Source organism: Astatotilapia calliptera, chromosome 9, assembly GCF_900246225.1.
Source record: "Astatotilapia calliptera chromosome 9, fAstCal1.2, whole genome shotgun sequence".
NCBI lineage: Eukaryota > Metazoa > Chordata > Actinopteri > Cichliformes > Cichlidae > Astatotilapia > Astatotilapia calliptera.
In genome coordinates this window covers 17,795,128-17,802,561 of record NC_039310.1, presented here as the reverse complement: position 1 = coordinate 17,802,561, position 7,434 = coordinate 17,795,128, and the positions used below count along the sequence as shown (strand labels likewise).

Genomic DNA, 7,434 nt, shown 5'->3' with positions numbered 1-7,434 from the left:
TTGCTGGGTAGAAGAAAACATGGTGGTAACAAAGTAATAAATCAAGCCAACTGCTACTGAAAACAAGAAGTAATTGAAACATGAAAAACAAATGCATGAACATGAATGAACTGATGAAGAAGCACTAACACTAAAAACCCCAAACAGAAAAATACATTTAGATAACTCCGTTAGTTCAAACTGTATTCATGTGTCTAACCTGAAATGAAACAGTGCCATGCCTTATTCATTACAAGGCAGTCCATTTTGGACTATCTTGTAATCCAATGAAACCAGAAGTCAGAGCGAGATTTCAAATTTAGAAGTTCTCTGCTCCAGTCCTCTTTGTCTTGTGCTAGTGCGCAATGCACAACGCTAGTTTTGATCATTACTAATGTGGCCTTATTGCTTCGTAGCCGATATCAATCTGGGTCTGGGTACGTGTTTCATCAGGAGAACGTCCAGGAAACCATGGACAACTTCAAGTTCCTGGTCAAAGACAGCAAACCAAAGGTGGTCAGTGACAACGTCTTCCACGTCCAGTGGTCCCTCATCAGCTTTGAGCACAAAAGGTCTGCACCATTTCCCCAAAAATATACATATTTTATATTGATTACCTGTTGCCCATATTAGGAAAGAGACGTGTTTACCTTCACTGATTATGCAATTGTCTGGCCTCTTTCAGTGTGACAAATGAAGAAATAGGGTCTGCTCCTGAAACTGCAGGTTTTTCACAAAATTAGAAATTACAACAGAAAAAAAATAATCAGCTTCATTTATTTACCCACCTCGTATTTAACTGATCAACTTTGCCTTCCATTATCTACAGTATGTTATTATATGTAAACAAGGAAAGCTTTTCCCTCATGAAGAGGCAGGTTATTAATGGATTACAATGAGAGTACAGGCTGTAGGCACTGATGTTTTGGCTGGTTCATTGTCCCATTAGAAGTACTCAATACTGTCATATTGAGTCTTGGGTGCTGCAGATCAGTCAGCTCGAGCTCTTCTCCATCACACGGGAGTTTTTCATAAACACGGAGGTGAACATATTCTTCATCTCCAACATAGAGCTGCAAGGAAGTACAAGAAAAGTTAAAGGAGATCATGTGCACATAGAAGTACTGCTGATCATTTTAACACAGCTGTGGTAAGTCACACTAGCCAAACGACATGCTAACATGTAGAAAAGGAGAATCTACACCTTCATATATATAGAGTGCCTGATGGTTCACAAACAGAACGTTTGTTGGGCTCTGTTCATGGCTGAAACAGTATGAAGTGCACATGAATTTTCATTTTATTTTGCAGGTTTCTCTCAAATTTTGCAGTGATAAGTAACATTTCAGGCTAAAAAGTCTAAAAGTTTTGTATGAGCCTCTGCATAAATGTAAAACCACATAAGCGCAGAGTGTAGAAGCAGTAGCTGAAAAAAAATCCAGTGATCATCGCTTTAGTTTCCCCTGAGAGATCAGATCATCTACCATCAATACTCTTATTGATGATATGTTTTTATATTGAAGAGATTTATAAAGTTGCCACTGTTTACATTACAAACATTACCTTAATGAAGTAGTTGGTCCCAGCTACGACCTGTGTTTTGTAGCTCTGTGCAATTAAAACCTCAAAGTTTCTCTTGGCTTTCTGCTCTGCGAGAGGTTTCATCTAAATAAAAATGACAATAGCATCTACATGAAGCACAGGCCCCGTGTGTGCATAAAGATGTGAGTGTAAAATCTTTGTCTTCTACTCACTGCATCACAGATCTTCTGAACTTCTTCATCAGCCTCCTTTTCCTCGGTAAGCCCTCCGCACATCGGCATTTTGACACATGTGGATACCCCTTCGGCGCCAGCTGCGGTCGCAAGGCTGGAACCGACAAAAACACCCTGATAATGGACTGTGTTTAGACTGTTCCTTCCCATTCCATGCAAGGCCTGAGCCCGCGCTGGAATAGTAGCGCTGGGCAGGATGGCTGCTGTGTTTGCTTCGGGGGTTCCTAATTCACTGCAGGGCAACCTGCACGTGGCGAATAAAGCCTTGATTGATTGATTGATTGATTGATTGATTGATTGATTGATTGATTGATTGATTGATTGATTGATTGATTGCTCAGAATTACTGTTATTCATGCCTTTATTTCATCATGTCTAACTTATTGTAATTCATTGTTCACTTGTCTTTAAAAAAACAAACAAACCTTGAGCTCTGGGTGTTTTTCCACTTATTTTCAGACCAGTCCTTATGCCTGAGCACTTTCAGAGGAATAGTTTTATTTGTTAGGGCAATTTGCGCTGACATATTAATCATTCAAGCATTTTAAAAGAAAAACTAACTCAAGAGAGGAACCAGTTAACTTATCTTTAGGCACTTTTTATTTGCAGCTTGTTCCAGAAATAAATAATTTGTTCCCATTTCTTTTGTTAAATCTATGAAAAATGACAAAAAAGCACCATTTGACATACATAAATCAGTATTTTTGCACCAGAAGGTGATTTCCAATGAGCTGTTAGCCAAAAAGCTGGTATAACTTAGTATAATCTACAGTTCTTAAAAAAATGAAGAAACTGAACAACAAGTGAGTGGCAGACCTAAAGAAAAAACATCAACAACAAAACAAAAAACAACCTACAACGGATTAACTGTATCTGAAAGCATTGCCCTCAGAAATGAGAAAAAATATCTGACACAGTCGGTCCATCTACCGTTTACCATTTTCAAGGAAAGCTGAAATATGTAAAGTTACACAAGAACTGCACTGAATATCAGTGGCCACAGGTCTTATGGAGAGATGAAACCAGATTTGAAGTTTTTGGTTCAAATAATTCTCTCAACTTCTTACTGAACAATATTATAGTTATGTTACGGACACAATGTCTCTCATCTTTCATTTGAGGGTATCCACATTCAAATTGGATGAAGGGTTTAAGAGTTTCAGCTACTTAACATATGCCACCCTCTTTTTAAAAGAACTACAAGTAATTGGACAATTGACTCAAACGCTATGTGCTATGCAGATGTGGGCAATTCATTCATTATGTTATTATCAATTAAGCAGATAAATGGCCTTGAGCTGATTTGAGGCGTGGTGCTTGCATTTGGAATATTTTGCTGTGAACAGTAGTGTTGTGCAGATCAATATTGAAGTTTTTGGTTCAAATATCAATTCCTCCAGTTACAGTTATTAATGTTTTAGAATCGATTTTCATATTAAAATATCATTTTTTTAGTAATTTGGAGTAAATTTGTAGTTTATCACTAACAGGATATGGGTTAGGGTTAGGAAAGAAACTATATCATTCGGATCATCTAACTTGGAAGGAACTACTTCCTCTTCCGACTTACATAGTGTTACGAAATCAGTTTCACCCCGGTTCTTTTTTATTCCTCCAGGCATCCAGAGACGGCACCAGACTCAGTAGTCATTTTCACAAAACCTTTATTCATCTTCATTTAAGCATGCATCTTCTAGAAGGGGAGATGTGCAAGGCCGGTGCAAATCTTCCCTCCTTTGTCTGTGAAACACAGTTTTGTAGAAGCAACCCTATCATAAAACCCCCCATGGTGTCCTGCAAACTCTGTGTGTCTGTGTGTGTATGCATGAGTACATGAGTGAGTGTGCATGTAGGTGTGGGTGCGTCGTACATCCTGGGGGTCATAAAAGTAATCTCCTCACCCAAGCTACACCAAATTCCTCTAGACAACATACAGGAAGAACATTATATATATATGTATGTATATATATATATATATATATATATATATATATATATATATATATATATATATATATATATATATATATATATATATATATATATATATATATATATATAATGTTCTTCCTCTACACCCCCCCCCCCCCCCCCCCCAATTTTTGCACATGTCGAGGAGCGTGTCAGGCTACATTTCACTGTATGCTATCCCTGCCTGTAAGGGGCAGGGATAGCTCAGTAGGTAAAGTGGTCGCCCCATGATCGGAAGGTCGGCGGTTCGAATCCACTTAACGGCTACCCTGAGGTACCCCTGAGCAAGGTACCGTCCCTACACACTGCTCCCCGGGCGCCTGCTTAGTGGGCTGCCCACTGCTTCACTGAGTGAATGGGTCAAATGCAGAGAAAAACAAGTAATTGCCCCATGGGGATCAATAAAGTATCCATTATTATTATTATTATTATGTTATACTTGTATAACTATGCATGTGACAAATAAAGAACCTTGAACCTTGAACAACATACAAAACACAGTTAACATATTACAAACACTGAGACCCCCACTCTGCATCCACTGGGCCATTGGCCTCTTGTTGTCTTACATTTACAGATAAGGTGGAGAGTCTCCTGCAAACCTACTTCTAAGTTATAACAATTATGACCGTTTATTAGATTCAGGTTAAAGCATCAGCATCAGCAACCCCCAACTGTAGCTTCCTGTCTCCTTTTATGACAGCAGACCCCCAGTGTCCATAAATTCCTTTCCCTCTAAACAATTACACACACTCTCAGGCCTACAGCTAATAGTCTACAATAGTCATATGCAAAATAAGGCTGTATAAATGTCGCAGCCCTTTGGCGTGCACACTCAACACACTCACACTCAACGCCAAGCGTAAATGGAGTCATGTATGGATGTATTTTACTTCCACAAACAGCCAAGACGTGGTTTGCGATACATGTGGCAAGACAGTGAGGTGTTGTGGCAACACCACTAACCTCATCAAACACCTCAGAGTAAATCATATCACAGACTATGACGAGCTTATGTTGAGGGGAACTGAAAATGAGGAGAGGAAGGTGCAGCTAGGGCGAGACAGACATCTTGTAAGAGTCCTTTAGTGCTGCAGGCAGGCAAGTGTTCAAATAGCACACAACTTCAGGGTTGTTGTTTTTTTATTTCTATATAATTCTGCATTATTAAGCAATAAGAACAAGTAGTCTGATGTCCTGTAATCATTATGAAGCTATAATTTGAAATACAATAAAACATTACATTTTTGTACAAAGTATCGGATCAGTATTGTCGATGCCACCCTGAATTTTACTTAGTATTGGATCGGAAAGGAAATCAGTGGTATCGCACATCACTAGTGAATAGACAACATGCAGTCAAAGCAGCTCTCCGTGTAGGTGGAGCAAGCCATCCTCAAGCTGTGAAAATGGGAAAATCCCATCCAAGAAATTGCTACATTATTAGGAGTGGCAAAATTTACAGTTTGGTACATCACACACACAACCTGCTGCTTAACACCGAGAAGACCAAGGAGCTCATCGTGGACTACAGGAGTAATGCTGACCCACATCCACCCATCCACATTAAGGGGACGGCTGTGGAGCGTGTGAGCAGCTTCAAGTTCCTGGGAGTTCACATCTCTGAGGATCTCGCCTGGACGACCAACTGCTCCAAGCTGGTCAAGAAGGCCTCTTCTTGAGGACTCTGAGGAAGAACCACCTGTCCTCAGACATCCTGGTGAACTTCTATCGTTGCACCATCGAGAGCATCCTGACCAACTGTATAACAGTCTGGTAAGGGAACTGCTCTGAAGGCGTTGCAGAGGGTCGTGAAAACTGCCCATCGCGCCGCCGGAGCACCACTTCCTGCCATAAAAGACATCTACAGGAAGCGGTGTCTGAAAAGGGCTGGGAAAATCATCAAAGACCCCAGTCACCCATCACATGGACTCTTCACCCTCCTGCCCTCTGGGAGGCGCCACAGGAGCCTCCGGACTAAGACCACCAGGTACCGGAACAGCTTCTTCCCCACAGCCGTCAGACTCCTGAACTCTGCCTCCTGACATCTGACCCACGTTAACACACGGACTGAACATACACACACCCACAATGGACAACTGTACCCTCAACACAATAATAACATGGAGTGAACCACCACTCACAACCACTAGCACTTTATATAGCCTCTGTAGAAACTATCTACACCCTCACTTATCTTAACTGCACTACTGTATAGCTCTGTGTAAATAATCATTCTGTACATACGATCATTTTTAACCCTACAACTGTTTACAACTTGCACAGTTCCCATTTCTGTATAGCTGTATATCTCAGATTTCTGTAAAGTTATTTATTTCATATTCTGTATAGTTTTTCATATTTATATCCTGTTCATAGCCTGTACATAGCTTGTACTCACTACAGCCTGTGCATACTTATAGTTATAGAATATTCACAACATACTTCATACCGTGTACATTATAACATACCATAATAGACCCATTTCTGTAATATACTTACATAACTATATTATTGCTAATATATATTGTAATATATCTATATCACTAAAGCACTTCTGGATGGATGCAAACTGCATTTTGTTGCCCTGTACCCGTGCATGTGCAATGACAATAAAGTTGAATTCTATTCTATTCTATTCTATTCTATCCTGAGAAAGAAACAAAGGATTGGTGAAATCAGCAATGCAAAAAAGATCTGAATGTCAAAGAAAGACAACCGGGGTGGATGATCGCAGAATCATTTCCATGGTCATGAGAAAACCCCTTTACAACAACCAGATGGCTTCGTTTTTCAGTGAGACGATGATCCCAAACACACTGCCAGAGCGATGTCTCAATACTGCTGGGTTACAGCACAGACTATAGATGTCTCTGCCACGGCTAGACGGTCCTCACCGGTCGCCTTGCCAATTTTTGTTGTGTTTGTGTGTACTTTGTGGTGTTCTCCTCTCCATCCTGTGCGCGTGTTTGTATCCGGGAACATGTACTTCCGGAAGCCATGGCACGGAACGGCAGCTGACCCGGGGGGAGCATCCTGAGCTGGAATCGCCGCACCCGTGCTTAATCACTTCGCCGGCTGCTACTAATCCAAAGCAGACCTATTTAACAGTGCGGTCGGGTCACAACCAACGCTGGAACGTTGAGCTAAACCGGGTAGCGTAGTCGCGATTAGCGTACCTAGTTTGTGAAGGAGAAGAGAACGTTTAAGTTACCGTGCGTGTGTTTTTCTCATCTGCCTCCAGGATCCAGGGATCGGAGGAGGAGCGGGCACAAGAACAAGTAGTTTTGGATAATCACTGCACTGTCACCGCGGGGACAAGTCACCGTATCACTGCACTGCCCTTTTGGATTACAGACTCGAACTGTTGCCTTATTTTTTTCAACTGTGAATAAATTCACTGTCACTCTGCAAGAAGTCTCGCACCTGAGTCCTTCAACCCAATTCACCCATGACAGTCTCACTATTTTACAGCTCTTTTTAAAGCATAATGTTTATTTCAAACGTATTATCTGTTTCACTATGGACAAAAGTAGATGTTTTATTTGTTTCTTTGAAACTGCGCTGGTTATCCTTGATGGCATCTCTGAAGTGAGTCACATAAGTGGTGAATTGTGAGGCAGTTCAATTCCCCAACCAATCACATACTTTAAAAATAGCCCCTATGACCACAGAATGTATCTTACAATTACACACACACACACACACA

General features: G+C 40.8%; 1 pseudogene; it reads right to left on the bottom strand.

Annotated features, from left to right (window-relative positions):
- Window positions 1–885: 885 nt before the first annotated feature.
- LOC113029025 (cystatin-B-like) lies at window positions 886–1,802 on the bottom strand (annotated as a pseudogene).
- Between the last annotated feature and the right edge of the window lie 5,632 nt (window positions 1,803–7,434).